Source organism: Amphiura filiformis, unplaced genomic scaffold (assembly GCF_039555335.1).
Source record: "Amphiura filiformis unplaced genomic scaffold, Afil_fr2py scaffold_596, whole genome shotgun sequence".
Lineage (NCBI taxonomy): Eukaryota > Metazoa > Echinodermata > Ophiuroidea > Amphilepidida > Amphiuridae > Amphiura > Amphiura filiformis.
In genome coordinates, this window is record NW_027306060.1 from 397,606 (window position 1) to 418,181 (window position 20,576).

At 36.7% G+C, this 20,576-nt stretch overlaps 1 long non-coding RNA gene across 1 annotated transcript; it reads right to left on the minus strand.

The window, feature by feature from the left end:
• Positions 1-11,552: 11,552 nt before the first annotated feature.
• On the minus strand, positions 11,553-16,766 carry LOC140145735 (uncharacterized). The gene is made up of 3 exons (XR_011858127.1): positions 16,506-16,766; positions 14,617-14,688; positions 11,553-12,452 (listed from the first exon to the last, which is right to left on the minus strand). It is a non-coding gene; the product is annotated as an uncharacterized lncRNA (long non-coding RNA).
• Positions 16,767-20,576: the final 3,810 nt, after the last annotated feature.

A 20,576-nucleotide genomic window follows, 5' to 3' on the forward strand; every position in this document is an offset into this window, starting at 1 on the left:
AGGCTTGTCAATCTGTTGCACCATATTTTAACATTTGGGCCCCTGATGTAATGTATCTTTAAATGGATCTGCCTTGTGATTGGTCGCCCATATCTAGCTATGGTTTAAATCTTCTGGGCCCGCGCCATTACTATTAACTGCACCGTACAGCCGCAACTGTCTGTGGTATTTGCGGCGCTTTTGTGTTGACGCGAAAGTTAATCTCTCATCAAACATCTAGCGCGTACTTGTGGTTAATGGACAGATAAACAAGTATGCTTGGCAGTGTGTTTTAGAGAGCAAAGTCCAGGGGGTAAAGTTCTGCTTACAATTCAAAGTCCATAGTCGAATTTTTGGGATTCGCTATCAATACACTGGTAGATTCCAAAATCAGAATTGTTCAGTATTAAAGTGAGCCATTATAATTATATAAGATAATATTGCATTCAATTACTTTTATTGTCACTAATCATCTGATATTTTTAACTCTTTATGACCATTTTACTATTGAATACTTTAATTTTAATAAACATCAGTAAAATTTAGAGTTCAACGAAATGGGTTCATCATGACTAATAATAACATATTTTTAATAAAATTCGACTATGGCATAGTCTAACGCGGTATAGACTATGCCATAGTCGATTTTTGATAAATAAAAATGTCATTAATCATGATGAACGCATTCAGTTGAACTCGAAATTATACTGATATTTAGTAGGCCTACATCAAAATACTACTATAAAATGGTTATGAAAAAGTTTAGGCTATACAATTATATTTGTGACAGTAAAAGTAAAGTATAGGCCCTACGTAGGCTTATATTATTGAATGCAACATATCATAATGGCATAATTATAATGACACTTCAATACTGAACAATTCTAATTTTAGAATCTGCCAGTTTATTATCCGAAAAACCGACTATGGACTTTCACTTTTAAGCAGAACTTTACCCCAGGACTCACACACTGTCAATCATACTTGTTTATCAATAAAATCTAACCACAAGACTAAGCATGGTGGTACAATACGCGCTAGATGCATACGTTCATCCACCAGCACAAAAGCGCCGCATTCCCTAGATAGTTGTGTACCATGTATAGTTATAATGGTACCAGTACGCGTCGGGAGGATTTAAACAATAACGAGATCTGGGCGACCAATCACAAGCCAGATTCATTTTTAAAGATGCATTACATCATCACCAATTTTAGTTAGGCCAGAAATTGGCCTAACTCTCAAGGCAAAGTCAGTAGTCCACTTGGGAAGCTAACAAACAGAGGGCGTACGGTGACTGAAAAGATCAGTTGTGAAAATCTATCAATTGTGCACTCATTAATTAAATCGGAGTTTTTAAGCTTAAATGTAATAGCCAGAGTAGTGCACAATTGGCAAGTGGACTACGGAGAAGTCTAAACGCGGTACCGATGCATTGAACCATAGATGTCTTATGAATCTAAGGGAAAGGCAGAGCGAGGTACCGGATTTGGAGTCCCAAGGGATGAGGGAATGAACGGGAACGGGAATGACTAACACGAAATGAACCAAATGAAACAGAAATTAAGTTTAAGAATTTATTATGAATCTACATCATCAGACAAACTGATCAAAATAATGTGTTTTAATAATAAGTCTTGCCAGAGTTACATCGCATCATAATAAGTATAATTGAATATAATTCACGTGCAAGACATGATGACAATATACTCGTCATCATGTTGACCAATTTAACTAAACTTCATGAGCCAATCCTGAGCACGTCTTTATTTTTTGATTGAAGTCTTTATCAAAGCACAAACAAAACATCGCTTCACTCAGTGCAATTGATGCACGGATATAAAAACGTTCACTTGATGAATGGTTATCATGGCTTACTGCACTATGATCAATATTCAATTATCGAATCAATTATCGTCACAACAGATGTCAAAGAAATGCTAATCACTCGTACCTGTCAGATTAGTATCATTGAAAAGAGCGGTATTGTATTCAATCTATGATTGCAGACATATACACAGGTGATGAGTGCAACCTGCCTCTAGTGCAGCGCGGTAGATTCAAAAATTGTATTCATCCATTGTTATGGTAGTTAGGCCTAATCCGATTATGACGTCACTTCTACGGCGTATACTCTAACGTGCAATGGCGCAAATGTCGTATGGATATGGCGTCAACATTCCTCCTGGTTTAGGTCGAGTATTCAAACTCTCTACGTCTGTAGGCTTCTTGAAGCTAAACCGATGCATTAGATGCGTGTAAAAGATGAAGAGTTCCATCCGAGCCAGCTGTTCTCCGAGACACACTCGCTTACCTGTATATATATTTGTAAGAAAACGTTCCGAGAGTGAATACTAGGCTATAAAATGACTTTCAGGATTTACTTTGGAACCGAATCAGAGCACAAAGATTCAGCTTCTTTTGTCCTGTACTCAGCTTCCTTGTTACTGTCCTCGTGAGATTCTGTACTTTAATGATACCAAAAAAACTTGGTGCTCATTGCATTAAATTGTGGATCTTATAGGTAATCAATCTTTATTCATTATTCATTCGAACAAATTTAAATTACCCAGCAAACAAACGTTTTTAAAATGTTTTAAACGGTTATATTTTGTGTTTTGGTAAAAAACGTTCTAATAACATTAAAGGGGTACTACACCACTGGCCAATGTTGTGCCTATTTTTGTATTTTTCTCAAAAATTATAGCGCATTGGTGACAAGTAAGATTTGTATATTATAGGGGCAAGGACTACAACTACTGCACTGAAAATTCAGCAACTCGAGGCAAGTAGTTATTGATTTATTGATCAAATATTGGTTTTTCCTTATTTTTGACTGTAATTCTGCAACTGTTGCCTGTGCTGAAATAAAATTTCCAGTGCATTAGTTGTAGTCCTTGCCCCAATATACATATCTTTCTTGTCACCAATGCGCTATAATTTTCGGGAAAAAAAATGCAAAAATAGGCACAAAATTGGGCAGGGGTGTAGTACCCCCTTAAATGTCGGGTTTTATAAAGGTCATGAAAACACGTTTTATATGAAAACGCACTAAAACAAATTTTTAGAAATATTGTCAAAATTATGTTGTAAAACATATTTTGGCAAATATTGAACACTAAAATAACATTACGTTAGAGTATTTCGCAGTAAGTTTTCAAAACAAATATATATTTCCTTCGTTTTTATAACCAGAAGTTTTCTGGCAGCCTTTTCTAACCTTTTGCGAATAATGTCGAACACGTTTTGTGTTTTGCTGTGTAAAACGGTCAGATACACCCTTTTGTTTAGTTTGATTTTTTTTTTGCTTTTGTACAATAACATGTCCACCATGTGGCGAAGATATATTGATTTTGGATTTTGATTTGATGGGGCAGGGGCTGCTGTGATTTTGAATGCTAAACCCTGAGATACACCATATTTGGCGGAAAGGAGACCAAACATACTAACTTTATGTGCATTAAAATAATTTCTGTTCAAGATTATGGTATATTTTTTTACCTTTTTTTTTCTTCAAATCAGTTTCCAAGCATGCTTATTTATATAGACTTTTTAGCCTGGTTTGAGCATTTTGTTTGAGTATGGTCCATTCAGGGCCCACGTGTGTCTCCATACGGACCGACCATTTAAACAAACACATTAACCCCTGACATTAACAAACAAAATTTAAAAAAACCAGTAGTATTAACCTTTCTCTCCCAAGAAGTAATACGCGTTCATTAACCTATAATTAGGCTGATGGAATATGTTTGTTAGTTTATTCATTGGCTAATTAATAATTTTACATATTTGCTACATTGTAGTAGCTTCCAGCTTAGGTCCGGCATGTGTTTTTAAAAACGTTGAAGATAACGTCACGTGGTCGTGATGGTCGGTAACGTTTATCATCTGTAATGGGGTCATGTAGTCTGGATCAGGTGGCGAGTGGCATGATGGTCGGAGAGAGCTGACAAAACCGCTCTGCCGTATGGCATTTTCCATATACTCGGTTAGTTTTGTGGGGTTCATTATCGAACCCCAACGGTTTTAGCTTATATTTATGTTATTTATTAACATAGGCCTATTTGTTTGTGATATTTCAAGCGTTTTAAATTTTCAAAATAATCCCATTCATACGATGGAAATTTACTGAATTTAGAGAATGCACGGCGCATACCACCTGGTCTGGATGTAAGGGACAACGCCCATAATTCGAGGCCATAGTAAACGTCCGTACGGTCGAGAACTGTCAAATTTCACAAGTGTGATAATGCTATATGGATTGATTGTACCACTACGTACCACCAACTTTTTAAAATAATATTATTATTATCATATCAAATTTTATCATAAAATATTGTCATGGTCATAAACAATATTATCATTAAAATTATGTTCAAATGTAAGTGTACGATGAAAACTGTTAATGCAGATATGTTAAAGCCTTAATGTACGATCTTTTTAAATTTTTAGATTTTTCTTTTTTTCTTCCAAATGATAATATGCAATTATGAAAGTTCCCAATACATTTGGACGCGAAAAACATTGGAAGTTTACCAAGAAACAACATCATAAACTTCACCTCTATCACTCGAAATATCTCGCACTATTTGGATTAGGACAGCGAGTGCGGCTTCAGAGTTAGTCTCCTACGCAGCCAGTTTGGTTACGCTCCCTCCACGTGGAGGGAGCGTAACCAAACTGGTTTCGTAGGAGACTACGATTTGCGAGTCCTTCCGACATATTATCATAATCTAAAAATTATGATAATATGTCGGACCAACAGAAAATCATCCCGTTTTACTACAAATAGGGCTCATAGATTTAAGTTGGGACATGTGTAAGGATTACAAATGTGCCAAAATTATCGAAAATGTGCGGGTGTCGACTGCAGACGACATGTTTAAAGAAAAAAAATTAAAAATGCAAAAATTTCAGAAATGTAAGTTTTCATGACCATATATGGAATCAGCATGAAAAATGCATTAAAATGAATACAAACAAGCCTAGTAATGGTTCAGTAGTTCTTCTGATATTTTGAGAAAATATTTCAAAACTTCCAACTTTTGCCGTTGAAGCGTATGGCTAGCACGCAGAGCATTAAGGCTTTTAGTTATCATCTCGTACACGGTTGTTTGATGGCATGTAAACATTTTATCATGAAATGTAAGGAATAAGTCATATTATTTGCCTAATTTAAATTTAAAATGTATGTAAATAGCGCCCTCAGTTTCCACACAAATGCGCAGTTTATAAAAAAAAAAAGCAGAAAAAGATGAATAATTTGATATAGAAACGAGAATCTATGTTTAAAATAGTTATAATTCTGCGTATATTAGTGTGATAACTGTTGGTATTGTAATATAATGTTTTGTTAGAAAAGGTTAACAAATGATCACATCAAACAACCGTGCGTAATGAAGGAGGTAATTACCATGATTACATGTTGTAATGTGATGTGTTTATGTGGCAGATAGGGCCTACGACTTTCTTGTTCTCACCATAAACTTGTACAAAGTGACGTTACATTCGGTTAACTAAAAGGTGGTTAATTAATTTGAGACATGAAATACGGTTTAAAGTATGCCCATTGCCTAATGCATTAAGGTTATTAATTATTTTAAACTGTTGTGATTTGGTAGTTCGCATCATCTTACGAATGGTAGTGAGCTTTGGCAAAAACTGCATTGCTCAATTCATAGCGAGTGTGTAGAAGAATTAAAATATCACAGATATACTTTTATAGGTGCTGCGGTTCTTGAGTTACGATTTGTAAAATGCACTTTTGCCAAACATCAAGGTGTTATTTTTCAATAATATATTGATCTAGATAATGAAAATCGATTTTTAGGTTGCTTCGACCAACAATACCTCGTCTGCCCTTAATAACTGAATTTCTCCCAAAACTGTAAATGGGGTATTCCAGCGCAGTGATTTATAGTGCGCTACGCACAGACACAACGCCTAGACGTTGATCCACAAGCCTCAGCACACTTTACAGGTTGTCGCTGACCACTATGGCCCCACATCATTCCATAAACCATTAAACAACAATTCAGGGACTTTGCTGCTTCAAGAGCGTACACCCTAGACATTCAACAAATAACCATCGCAACTAGTATCAGCTCCCCGAGTTTCGTACGGGTTACAACGAGACAAATTAGCAGTGAGTTCATTGTCCAAGGGAATTTCAAGCTAACTCAATTTTTCCACGAGAGCATACTAGGCACCACCAGGGTTCGAACTCGCAACCTCTCGCACCACAGTCGAACGCCTTATCGATTGAGCTAACTTGACTGCTGCATTTAAAATCCACACTACCCTTGTTGAAGATTTTGGAAATATCTTCCGCAGGTGGAGTGTGAATTTCAAATAGAATGAAGACTAGACATTAGCAGCTCCATTTGAAACTCACTCTCCCTGAGTAGATGATTCAGGTTGAATCCTTCTCAGATGGTGTATGAAATTCGAATGGAGTTGCCTAATGAGTTCATTCCATTTGAAATTCATACTCCCCTGTGGAAGATATTTCCAAAATCTTCCACAGGAGTAGTGTGGATTTTAAATGGAATAGCCCAATTACAGCTTTATTGAATTACCCTAATTATAAAAGTTACATACTCCTGCTGGATTTTGAACGATCGATAATCGATTATTGAACAATAAAGATTACACATCAGCTTGAATACGGTAGCACAATTCCCAGAAATTCAACCGATTGATTGGCTGGTTATAGCTGTACCAGCTTGTGCAGGGTTGCAGAGTTACCATGGTTACCGTTGTAAACTACCAACTATTTCCAAACGTACGTTTTACGCCCGTGCATCTATTCGCTGTAGAAGTACCATAGCAATAGAAGAATACAATTTTGACTATATCGCCTTGCACTACAAGCAGGTTGCGCTCTTCACCTGTGTATGTCTGCAATCACAGTATTGAATACAATACCGCTCTTTTCAAAGATACCAATCTTACAGGTGCGAGTGATCAGCATGATATGGTTCAATGCATAGGTACCGCGTGAACGTTGTAGTGCAGGGCGATATAGTCAAACATTGTATTCATCTATTGCTATGGTAGTTAATCCGATTATTACATCACTTTTACAGTGAATAGCTGTAACAGCTTGTACAGGGTTGCAGAGTTACCGTTGTAAACTATATACCAACTGCGCAATTTCCATATCCTACATTAGAGAGTTTGTGATTTCCATACGTACGTTTCATACGCCAGTGCATCTATTCAAAGTCCTGTCAAATCAGTGAGAGTCAGTGAGAGTGACTTTGAATAGATCCACGGGCGTATGATACGTACGTTTGGAAATCGCAAGCTCTTTATTTGAAAGTGGCGTATCTATACCGGAGTATGACACTATTGGGGTTTACCGGTGTAGGGTTTTTTTCGATAAAGGGGGTCATTCAGTGTGGCATCCGAAAAAAATGGGGTGATTCACTGAGGGATCGCTAAAGATTAGGAGTTATTGACAGTGATAACTTTCTGGGGGGAAAATGTGCAACGTCGTTTTCAAATTTAAATTTGAAGCGTAAATGTTAAATTTATTCAAAATGCGAACGAACCGTGCAAAAATGTGCAGATTTGGTGTAAACTTCTAAAAAATGGGGCCAATGTTGAAAAAATGGGGTTATTAGGTGTAGAGATTGTCTAAAAACGTAGTCTATTGATAGATACATGACACATACCAATATATGGGAGTGCATACACAGGGTAATACACAGATATTTCATTTGCGCAAACATAAGAGGAAACGGATCTAGCTGACCACATAGGCGCATACATACAATACATTTTTGACGGGGATAGCAGATTTGGCATGTGTCCAGTTTCGTCATAAAAACAGCCAAGTTCAGTTTTTCCGATAGGCGTGGCTTGTACTTTATAGATTAATACACAGTGGATTAACACAGTTTAGAACCGAGTGCCTTAACCCTAGAACTACTGAGCCATATTTTGTAACACGAACTACGACGGGACCCCCCCCCCTCTCTCTCTCTCTCTATGGTCATCTTTGAAGCCCGGTCATACCCCCGGATAAGGTGGTGGGGTAAAATTGTATTACTAAAATGAGCGCAAAGAAGGATGGATCTACGATTATAGTTTAGGTCGTTTGGGCGTAAACGCGTGCGGTTTTTTTTACGACAGATAAAAAATCTTAGGAGGGCCAGGGGGTTGGTATAACCCCCCCCCTAGTAGTTCTAAAGTTCAACTGTACGAACTCTACCTGTCGATGTGTATGAAGATAGAGTGTGATGTGGATTTGTGGTGAGATTTGGACAAATGCTCTATTTTCCAAGACGTATGACGGATGACGGTGATTTCGAAATCACTTAAGGGATCCAAAATGAGCGTTTATTGTGTTTCGACAGTATTTTTGTGGGACATGAGAGCACCTCAGACCTATCGAATTGCATTCTGAACACGAAGCATGTCTTTCTGATATCAAATAATTTTCATTTTTTTAAATCACAATATAATACAAATTTTATGACAAATTATAAAAATTTGATATTTTTCAAATTTTGATATATAACAGTCCTCGAAGTAAATTATATAAATCTAATGATATATTCTTAAAGTGTATGTAGCAGGGAGGAAAAGCCGACGGTCAATTGAAAATTTTGACCTTTCATATTGAAGATATGGATTTTTTTCCAAAAAGACCTAATTTGTTTTGGTGTTTTGGGAAAAAAATCAATATCTTCAATACGAAAGGTCAAAATTTTCAATTGATCGTCGGCTTTTCATCCCACCTACATACACTTTAAGTATAAATCATCAGATTTATAAAGTTTACTTCAAGTACTGTTAAATATCAAAAATATCAATTTTAATGATTTGCCATAAAATGTGTATTAAATTGCGAATTTCAAAAAATCAAAATTATTTGATATCAGAATGACATTCTTCGTATTCAGAATGCAATTCGATGTGTCTGATGCGCTCTAATGTCCCACAATAAATACTGTCCAAACGTTCATACCCCAGCCCTTAATTAAATTATACAGATGTTTTGGACTCGCAATGACGCAAACAATACAACAAGGTTATTACGTATTTAACAACTTTGCTTGTCGTTATTTATTTACACCATGCATGATTTCTGTGATAAGGGATCGGATAGCAACGGTTGTGGGACCTGAGAGCACATAAGACATATCGAATTGCATTAAAAGGAATACCAAATAATTTTGATTTTTTTTTTTTGAATTCGCGATAATACAATTTTTTTTTCAAAATTGATATTTTTTGTATATTTAACAGTCCTCGAAGTAAACTTTATAAATCGTGTACGTAGCTAGGAGGAAAAGTCGTCCATCCTTTGCAATTTTGACATTTCGTATTAAAGATATACATTTTTTTCCCAAAAGACCTAAAATTGTAGGTATTTTGTCCAGGGTCAGAATTTTGTTTTACAGTGCGAGAATCAATCTTGATTCTTGCAGAATAAATTTGCGGGAATCATTTGATTCTCGCAAATCAACTTCTGTGTACGTTTGCGGGAATCAAAATTGATTCACGCAAATCTGTTTACGAGAATCTTTGCGAGAATCGATTCTTTGATTTATGCCGAAATTCTGACCCTGTTTTTTGGAAAAATGTATATCTTCAATACGAAAGGTCAAAACGTTCAAATGATGAACGGCTTTTCCTCCCAGCTACATACATTTTAAGTACATATCATTAGATTTATAAAGTTTATGTCAAAAATATCATTTTTTGATTATTTGCCATAAAATTTGTATTATATCGCGAATTTCAAAAAGCAAGATTATTTGATATCAGAAGGACATTCTTCGTATTCAGAATGCAATTTGACGTGTCTGATGTGCTCTCATGTCCCACAAAATATACTGTGCAAACGTTACTGTTCGATCCCTTAAAGAGGAAACTATGTACATTCTTTATTTAGTTGATCGATATACTACTGATAAATGACGACATAATGGTTACAATATTAAAATCGATTTACTAACAGCTGTTTCTGCTGTTCGTTTTTTGAGTTATCATATAAATATTATAATGCTGTGTGTATCATGGGTATTGAAAATGACAGGGCTTTGGGGTACCCGTAAGACCAATTACGAGGACGATAACTGCCTCAGATAGTCCTTCTAGACGGACTATCTACGCCGTCACCCCTGACATCGTGAATAGAGTCCTTTTAGACCGACTAGCCTCATAATAGTGCTGTATCAAAATGAATTTTCACTCACATCATGCAATCCGTTCACTGCTTGCGAGATTTTTACATGAGTGTTTCCACTGCATTCTACAAACAATATGCTAAAAAACAGCTAAAAAGATAATACCAGGGCTCATAATAATTTATGCGGTGTGATCAAGCAAATATAGTCGGACGTATGACATATTCAATTTATTGAGAGATCCTTATAGAATTGTAAACATCATTTGCAAAGCTACATTTTGCAGCAAACCCCGTTGAATTTGGAAACAGTTCAAAAGATTAGAGCAGTTAAATATTTTCCAAAACAATAGGAAACAAAAGGATATACTTTGTTTGGTTATATCTCAAAATCAACATTTCCGACTTCTGACTGATTTTCCCTGATCACATAACATAATTATAATACTAGGGCTCTCAACATGTATGAAGTAAATAGGCCTACTTTTGATTAAAACACAAACTGCTTTTACATATTTAAGCCAAACTCTCTTAAATTGCCCGGTTGAATATTCATTCAATTTGCCACCCCGAATTAGGGACAAATCGTTTTCGACTGTAGGCCTATATTTAGTCGGGTGATTTTAATTTTCAACCTCGAGTTTTTTTTTCAATCAAAAGTAGTGATTCTCAATCTTTTAACGATTAAAGTTAGGGGCGAGTCTTCTTTGATTGAATTTTCTGTAGAAAGGATTGATTTTCATTGTTGTCCCGGATTAGGAACAAATTCTTTCCAGTTGAAAAAAGATTGAAACTATTCACTCTAAAAATTTTCAAATCTCATTCCAAACATATGCCATTTGGCAACACATTAGGCATGTTAGGAGTAGCACATGATTGGATAGTGAAATAAGCCTATAAAAAGGGTTATAGTAAAAAAATCAATCTATTTTTCAATCTATTTAGATTGATTCCTATTATCAATCGTTAAAAGATTGAAATATCTTAATCGGCCAGTTTAAGAGAGAAGTCCTTCCTTGTAAAATGCATAATTTGTTCACTCTTAGCAATCTGTAAACAAATTTGCCAATAAATTTCAGTAATACGATTTTTAAAAAATCACGAAAATTGGAAACGGTCGTGTAATCATTTTGATATATCCTGTAGTATACGACGTTTATGTCGATCGACAACCTTGGCAGTATTTTTTCCGACATTCGTCGCCTGACGATGTCTGGATACTAGAACATGTAGAACAATATATATATATGTAAATAGTCCATCATCGTTGACTTACGCATACTGACGAGTATCAGGTTACTACAGACCGTCCCTATCATGCATATATACCTCGTGAACATGGTGAAGTATAGCGCGGGTATAGGGACCAACAATTTACAAAAAAAATAAAAAATCTAGGCCCTATATGCTTCACACCACCAATGAACAATAGTCTAAACATCAAAAATGATTTAAAAGTTTTTATTTACAAATTCGAGGAGATTGGAAAAGGCACAACGTCGGATATTACCGACACGATGCGTTTGTCGTATTAGTACAATCCAAATATGCAAATGCCACTATCATATTCGGCAACATTGACCGCTCCAAGCGAAACGTAGCTTTAACGAAGATTGTTCACTAGTCCGAAAAAAAGATTCGCTATGGTCCGAAAAATGAAAATGGGTTGCTAGTCCGAAAGTTAGGGTCATGAGAGTCAGAGTAATGGTTAGAGTCAGTTACACAGTTTAGAGTCAGAGTTAGGTTTAGGGTTTGGGTGCATTCTAGCGAACTTTCCGGACTACCAATTCCTTGCTATTGTTCGGACTAACGAACCTGAGGACTAACTTTGATCAGCTCGTAATCGGCGGGAATCATTAGGCTTTTACCACTACGCTGAAAAGTGTTTAGAACCATGTTAAGAGTAATAAAGTGGATCTACCTGTTTTAAAGTATAGGACTTCAATTAATAATTTGTAATACTTCTGGCGAAATGTCACATGACAATTTCCCACATAAGATACATCGATATTGTTCCGCGATGCTGTAAGGCCGCCGATTACGAGCTGATCAAAGTGTAGTGACCTCACCCCGCTGTACACGGCAAGAATGTCTGATATGGCACGACTGGCTACTTTGTACATTGTTTTCTATATTATTGTAGTTTTGTAACGTTTCTTCGTGATATTTGTATATATTCTGAATCAATAATAGAATGAAGACCGTATAAGACATTTTGGAACAGGTTCCAGATCACAGGGTTACAGTTTTGATGTCCATGTTCTTTGAGAAAACCGTCGGCTGATTATCTTCTCGAAAATAGTTGAGGCCTACTGTTGATTATCGCCTTGATCTATGAGAATAATTAGACAAAAGAAAGTATTTAGAATTTCATTTTCATTTTTAATGCTGAAGGGAGTAGAAGTATAACAATTGAATACACTACCCACGTCACACCCATACTACCCCCGGGGGGGGGGTAGCACTCAACTTTAGAGTGACGGGTATATGTGCCTACCGGCGTCGCGAAGTAGGGGTCTATCGGGTACAAAGCGCTATTTTAAAAAAGGGGGTCATTGGGTACAGACAAAACCAAAAAGGGGGTCATTTGGTATAATATTTCAAAAAAAGGGTCATCGGGTAGAAAATTTTGAAAAATGGAGCAAAATTTTGAAAGGTTTGGCATAAGATTTCACACCACCAAATAAATCCCCATAGAGATATGTACTAAATTTGCCTTCAGAAAACGTCATTTTTTCTTTGCAGGAGCGACTCAGTTCTTAGCGACAGCTATGATGGTTGAAATTAGCCCTAGCCTGACCCCTCTGGGTGGGTAAAAATATAGGTTGACCGTCATTATTTTTTACGACTGGACCTCGAAGTCTATGATGTCTGGGAATTACCTAATTTACAGGCAAAATCGTGCCAGTGTTTCTGTATAGAAAAGGCTGATTAAAATCATTAAAAATACTTGATCTCTCCCATCTGTGGTATACTTGCAGGAATTAATATTACTAATCATGATCAATCCAAATTTGGCTAAAATTATGCAAATTTCTGCTCATTTTAATGCTAGATTGAGAATCCATGGGTTTTTCTGATAATTGAAATTCAAGGGCGCACAACCCTATAATACTATTTGGTGGTGTGAAATCATAATTTTGAAAAAATAGAGAAAAAAATAGAAAGTTTCGGCATTATCTTGTTGCATTTTGATGATGGTATTCTAGAAAATCTAAAGGGGGTCATTGGGTAGCCGCAACCAAAAAAGGGGTCATTGGGTAGCCTCAACTAAAAAAAAGGGGGTCATCGGGTATGACTTTAAAAAAAAGGGGGTCATCGGGTATAGTCGACTTCAAAAAAGAGGGGGCCTATTGACAGGCACATACCGTCACTTCCAAAGTTGAGTGCCCCGGGCATACTACACATTCTAACTTATGCACTTCTTCTTCTCTTCCTCTTCAATATATTCTCCACGTTACAAAAAAGACCACTAACCGCGAAATGTGGATATCCAACTAGTTTGCCCCGCAGGGCTATAAGAACCACTAACCGCGAAATATGGATATCCAGCAATCTTAAACTATAAATAAGAAAGAGGACTGGGCTTGAAAAAATGAGGGAAATTATGGGGTAAAAAGTAAAACCATTAAGGTTAGGGTTTAGTATTAGGGTTAGGTTTTGGTTTGGGGTTAGGTCAGAGGAGGCTTAAAGGCATTCCTACAATGCACTCTGATTGGGAAATTTGATCAATATAACCTAATTTTAAAGGCAAAGTCCCCATTGCCACACACACAAAAAATGGTAATTTTAAAACTGCAGCCAACGACTTAATAGTTGAGACTTATGACTGATATTTGATTTTCTTACAGGAAACATTCATATTGTCCCACTGCGTTAATCTTATTCCTAAGTCTCGACGTTTTGAATGTTAAATAATAGGATGAAAACACCACATATTTGCACACAAGCCCAATGCAAGGTATGATCAACTGTACCGCATGTGTACAAAAGCCAGACATACAAGGTCAGAAACCCCATTGGGTTGTGGGAATGTCTTTAAACAAAACATCCTCTGGGGTTAGGTTTAGGGTTAGGGTTAGGGGTAACCTTAATGTAACATTGATTAAAATTAACCATATTTACATTTTAACCCCATTTACTGATTATAACATATGTTTATATAAGAATGAGGATGGGGTGTCCTCTTCCTTCTCCTCCTCTTCTTCTTCTTCTCCTTCTCCTCTTATTCTTCTTCTTCTTCCTCCTCCTCCTCCTCTGCTCCTTCTTCTTCTTCTTCTCCTTCTCCTCTCCTTCTTCTTCCTCCTCCTCTGCTTCTTCTTCTTCTTTGGGGGCTCATTGACAAGGATCAGTTTCCAGGCACTTTTATAAACATCTCCTTGATTAGCCCTCTATTTAAACGCTTTTGCTCAGTACCCCTGAATTGTCGGGCCACATGGACTTCGTCCACCCTGCTATGCCCCTGGCAGGGTGCTTCGGAAAGAACTGTAACATACCATCGTTATTTTGACCATCGTCGCCGTTGTCATTTTGGTTTTCCCCAGTTGGACCATTCATACCACCGCCACCTAAAATGAGAGTAGAATTATTTTCATCAGTGTCATATGTTTTTGGAACACCCTGTATAATGTGCATGTCAAAATAACCCGCAATAATCTGATAAACCATTTAGGCATACTAATATACACTTCGTCATAGCAGTGATTTATCAGTGGCGGCGACATGGGCTCATGGGGCGGGGAGAAAATGCCCCCAGTCAGAACTCGTTCCCCCAGTTCCTCCTCCAGTTTTCTACTTTTCGGAGCAATTTTGAGCACAATTGGTTGATTTTGCCCTCCCTGAAATTCACTTTGCCTCCCGATTCCCCCCTCCCCGAACAAATTCCTGGCGCCGCTGATTAGGCCTACCATAGGCCTAGTGATAAGTGAATACAATTTTTGAATAGTTATAATAATGTGGCCTTTTTGTGATAGTTGTGCTCTGTTGCTGTTTTTCTCACTATTTAAGCATAAAATTTTTTTTAAATATTACAATTCTGACATTTTAGGAAGTTGCGTAGAATACGTCATTAGCCGGCAGTGGTTTGAATGCACTGTTCTGTACCTTTTATAAAAGAATCATAACTGTGGTATGATCCCTCTCAGCATTAATTTTTTTTTGATGTTGTTGTTTAAACGGTTAATCTCTGTGGAGACACTTTTGGGTCCTGTTAGGCTCGAACAAAATGCTCAAGCCAGGCTAAAAAGCATACAACTAGCAATCTGGTCTAGGCCTATGTGAAAAGAAACGAGAAAAACAAATTTGAAGATCAAGATCAAGGAAAAGAAGGACACTCCCAACAATCAGGTAAAGTTAACAATTTTATTGTCATCTCTGGGTTAAGGGCTCTGGTATGAGCGTTTGGGCAGTATTTTTTGTGGGACATGAGAGCACATCAGACATATCGAATTGCATTCTAAATACAAAGAATGTCGTTCTGATTATTTAATAATAATTTTTTGAAATTGACGATATAATACAAATTTTATGACCAAGTTTTAAAATTTGATATTTTTAAATTTTTGATATATTACAGTTTTCGAAGTAAACTTTATAAATCGAATGATATGTACTTAAAGTGTATGTAGTTGGTATGAAAATACCTCTTTTTTTGGGCGTTTGGGGGGAAAATCCTTATCTTCAATACAAAAGGTCAATATTTTCAATTGATCATCGGCTTTTAAATATAAAACTGTTAAATATAAAAAATATCAATTTTTAATCATTTGCCATAAAATGTGTATTAGGCCTATATGGCGAATTTCAAAAAATCAAAACTATTTAATATCAGAATGACATTCTTTTTGTTCATAATGCAATGCCTGATGTGCTCTCATGTCCCACAAAAAATACTGTCGAAACGCTCATACCCCATGGTCCAATCTCAACTTAGGCATTGATATTACGTTCTACATTCACGAGACCTCGTGTAAAGTGACTGGTAGAGAGCAGTGATGGCGTAGATTTCTTTTTGACATTGGGGGGATGGGGTTGGGAAAAAATCTTAAAGTAGGCCTATAGTGAATCCAGCCCCTTTTGGCGACAAAATAAGTTTATGGTACAAATGCGCGCGAAAAATGTTGCTATTTTGAAGCTAAACTGATGAATGGTGCAAAAGTGGAATAAAATTTGCACTTTTGGGGCTGAAATGGGCAAATATGAGGCCGGGATATGAGGTTAATTTGGTCGGAAACCCATATTCAGGTGTCAACATTGGGGGGATGATTGCAAGGACCACCCCATCCCATTGGATATAAATGTAGGATATCCAAAAACAGTAAATAGTCGACATATTATAAATTAACTAGGCCTACAAACTGCCAATCGTTTTATTTGGTCAACTTACATTGAGCAGGCATCGGGAAAGTACCGGGCGGCGGACAAGCTCGCTTTATCCTCGCGAGTACCGGTGCGGCATCTACGGGTGATGATATATCAGCGAGAATATAAGCAAGAACAAAACACACAAAAACAGTTTTGCAATTCATCATGCTTCAATTTGATTAAACAGTACAAACTGTACGCTATAATAATTAATACACACTGGTCTCTATCAAAATATCTCCTATATCAGCGTATATCAACTACAAAGTGATGATGCGCACGAACGTCGGCAACCTATTAAATCACAAATCCTGTTATCACCTGGTTTAATTATTTTGAAGCAAAATCAATAATTTAAAATAAATCAATTTCATAATTATGACAATTAGTTATTTGATTGGATTTCATTTGTTTCTGATGGTGCCATCTGAATGATTGTTGTTTTCAGCCTACGAAATGGGATGGAATTTTCTCATAATTAATAATAATATATTTAATTATTTATAAGCACGTCAGCACTCCACATTTGCATACGATTTACCGATTTACAAGTTCACGGTGCATGCATATGTACACAAACACACTAGGAGCCTACTTTGAATCCGGGCTTTGAGTTTGAATTATCATTTGAGATTATCCACGAGCATCCAGGTCTGCGAGCATCAGCGCTAGCATCGCACCGCTCACACCCGCCTTGCACTACAATCCGGCACACCCCGTCACACATTACAAATACACCCCACCCCACCCCTCCCCCCTCCCTACCCACCCCACACACACCCCCACCCCGTCTCCCACCCACCCCTCACAAAATACCAGAACGCACAGTGATGATGTTATTTTATGCAGTCACAAGGTTAGCTTACCTGTATCTGGAACGCCTCTCAAAATGAATTGCACTTTTTTGCGCGGTCACGTGAAAAAATAACAACAAAGGAAAACTTCTAATCAAATTCTGTTGCCATAAGGTTAATTTTTCTGAATAACAGAATATTTTGATTGATAAGAAGAAAACGAACTCGGATGCCAATTTCGTTAATTTCTAGTCCATCTTGTATTGCTTAGGATGTAATGTGTACACTAGACTGATTTTGCATATACATGTACATGTACATGTAGTTTAGTGTGTCTTGGTCCCGGTCTTGGTACGGGTGACTGCATAACTTTGTATTTCTTGCTGCCTATTTGTGATTTGTGGTTGATTGACCTGATTCATTAATTTGTGGTTTTTTTTCAAATGAATAAAAATCAATAAACAGTGAAACATAAAATACTCTCTACGCGGTCACGTGCAAAAAATAGCTTTCAGAAAACTTTTAATCAAAGTGTGACACACCCACACCCATACCCACCCACAATTTTAGACTATTCTTGCCCAAAATGAAGGTGAATTTCGGTATTTGACGGGCTTCACGCGCAAAATTATGCAATTTTTATACCTGATTTTGGCCCAAAACCACATTTATTTAAATGGGCATAATTTATTGCATCCCCCCCAAAAAAAAACACACAACAAAAACACATCTCTTCATAATCAAACCCTGTCTCTCAGTCTCACGTCACATTCACCCACCCCCACCCCACCACACATTCACCCCCACACTCCATACCCATTGACGTATACACCCCAACATGATGTTATTTTATAGGCCTACTGAGTTAGAAACAAGGTTGACTTCCCTGTATCTGGAACGCCTCTCAAAAATTATTAACGCACACTTTTATGCCGGTCGCGTGCAAAAGGAAAAAAAAACCAACAACTTTAATTAAAATCTGTCACCACCAAAGCACCAACCAACCCCATACCACACTAACCAACACCAACCATCACACGCCGCACACCCACCCCTACACCCGCCCACCCCCTCATCCTCTTCATACACCAGACACAGAGTGAATATGTTGTTATTTTACATGACAAAAATATCAAGGTTAACTTTCCTGTATCCGGAAAGCCTCTCAAAAATTAATTTGCACTTTGTGTGCGCAGTCGCGTGCAAATAACTAATTTGTATCTTAAAGGGGCATTTCGTGATCCACAGCCTCATCCCCCACTTTTCTCAAAAAAAGTTGAGATTTTTATATCACTGGAAACCTCTGGCTACATAATGTTTATGTACAAAATATTTCTTGCAGATTAATTCGTTTTGCAAAGATATCGTGAAATTTGAATTTCGTTCTGGTGCACCAGAACGAAATTACAACGCATTGTCTATGGAACAGTGTAATACACATAATCATGCATAACTCGCAAACGCAAAATCGGAATCAACTGAAATTTTGGGAATAGGCTTTTTTCGTGGATATGTACTGAAAAATGTCATAAAAAGAGGATGCTAAGATCACGAAATACTCCTTTAACGCAATAATTAAGGTAAACTTTTAAAATCAAAGTTTGCGCCCCCCCCCACCCCCTCAACAGATACACACATGCATTACCCTATTTGATCAACAGTGTTCTGGTTAATCACCCGAGTTAATCATAATTATTATATTTAAAAAAAATTAAATAAACTGATCGATTTGACCTCATGCTGAACTCAAACCGTGATTTAAATCCACAAACTAGTTCATTGTTTTGATCTGAGAATCAATAACCATGAATAGCAAAAACAATTTCATGGCAAGTTGGGTGTGACTAAAACAATTTTATTAAATTAGACCACTGTGGACACAAATGAATTATCATGACCTATTACAGATGTCTAATATGCCTCGGGGAAGGCAAAATAATTTTGTTTAAGTTTAAAATGTAGTAACATTTTGTAATTAATGCTGCGTTTGTAATTCTTTGTGATTTTTAATGATTTTTGTGATTTTCTTAATTGTTCTTTTGTATATAAAAACAAAAAATAAAAGCACTGGCACCGAAGTATGTGCTCAGTGGAAAAGAGAAAAAATAAGACTGAAATATATGTTTTCTATGCATGACATTGTCAGGATGTGGGCCCTCACTTCAATTCACTGGGCTCTGCGGAGTGCTGAATTATAAAGCAAAATGTTCTGCATAAATCTAAGCTAAGGCCGTGTAAAATTAATATTTTGGTTCTCGTCCCCTCCCTCCTCAATTTCTGAGATTTGTCAGATTTTTTTTTATTATAGATTTTTCAATTTTTTAGACTTTGGAATGATTTATGAAATCTTCATACATATAAATAAGTTTATTAGAGAACAAGCATCACTTCCAAGTCTTTTTGTGGTACTCTAGGGGTTTATCCTCAGAATCTCACATTTGAAAAAAAAAAAAAAAAAAAGGGCCTCATCGTTTCCTCGAGCACTGTTGGAGAAGACCGAAAACTACTGACAATGCTAATTTTACATTGAAAAAAAACAACAACAAAAAAACACCTCCCTCCCTCATCAATTCATGAAAATCCTCTGGACGAGAACCAAAACATTAATTTTATACGGCCTAATCTAAGTCACATCAATATCAACCGTGATTTAAATCCACAAACCTGTTTTGATCTGAGAATCAATAACCATGATATAGGAAAAACAATTTCAGGGTAAGTTGATAGGCCTATGTATTTTATTTTATTATTTGCCCGCGGAGGCCAAAATAGGGAGAGGGTGTCAATGGTGTCAAGAAATCTGAGTGCATAAAATCACATTCAATTATCGTGATGCACCATCATGATCTGAGACCATAATACCTTTAGGTAAATAAAGGTCTCAGATCATGATTCATCATAAGGTTTATTTTTAAGCTGTCATTGTTTTGCTATTTTTGTCCATCTACCCTTGAAAAATTATTTCACGGGGGTGGGGGCACTTCTATGACCACGAAATTAAATGAGATTACAATTTCCATGAGACTGTTATTTACTGGTGAGCGCCCTTAATTGGTTGACGAGCTGTGATTACCAGGTCGCGAAGTGACAAATTTCTAGCCAGAAACTAACCTGCATTGACGTTGTGAAAGCTTACAAGTTACATGTATTTATTCATCGATTTGCTGCTGCAGAGAAGAAACTTTTCATGATCAATCTATGAGGTCGTTTTATGTACATCCTCTCATAAATCTCACGTCAGCAGAGTGAAGGGAATTCGTATTTGAAACCGATAATAATATATTGACTGGTGACTGCAT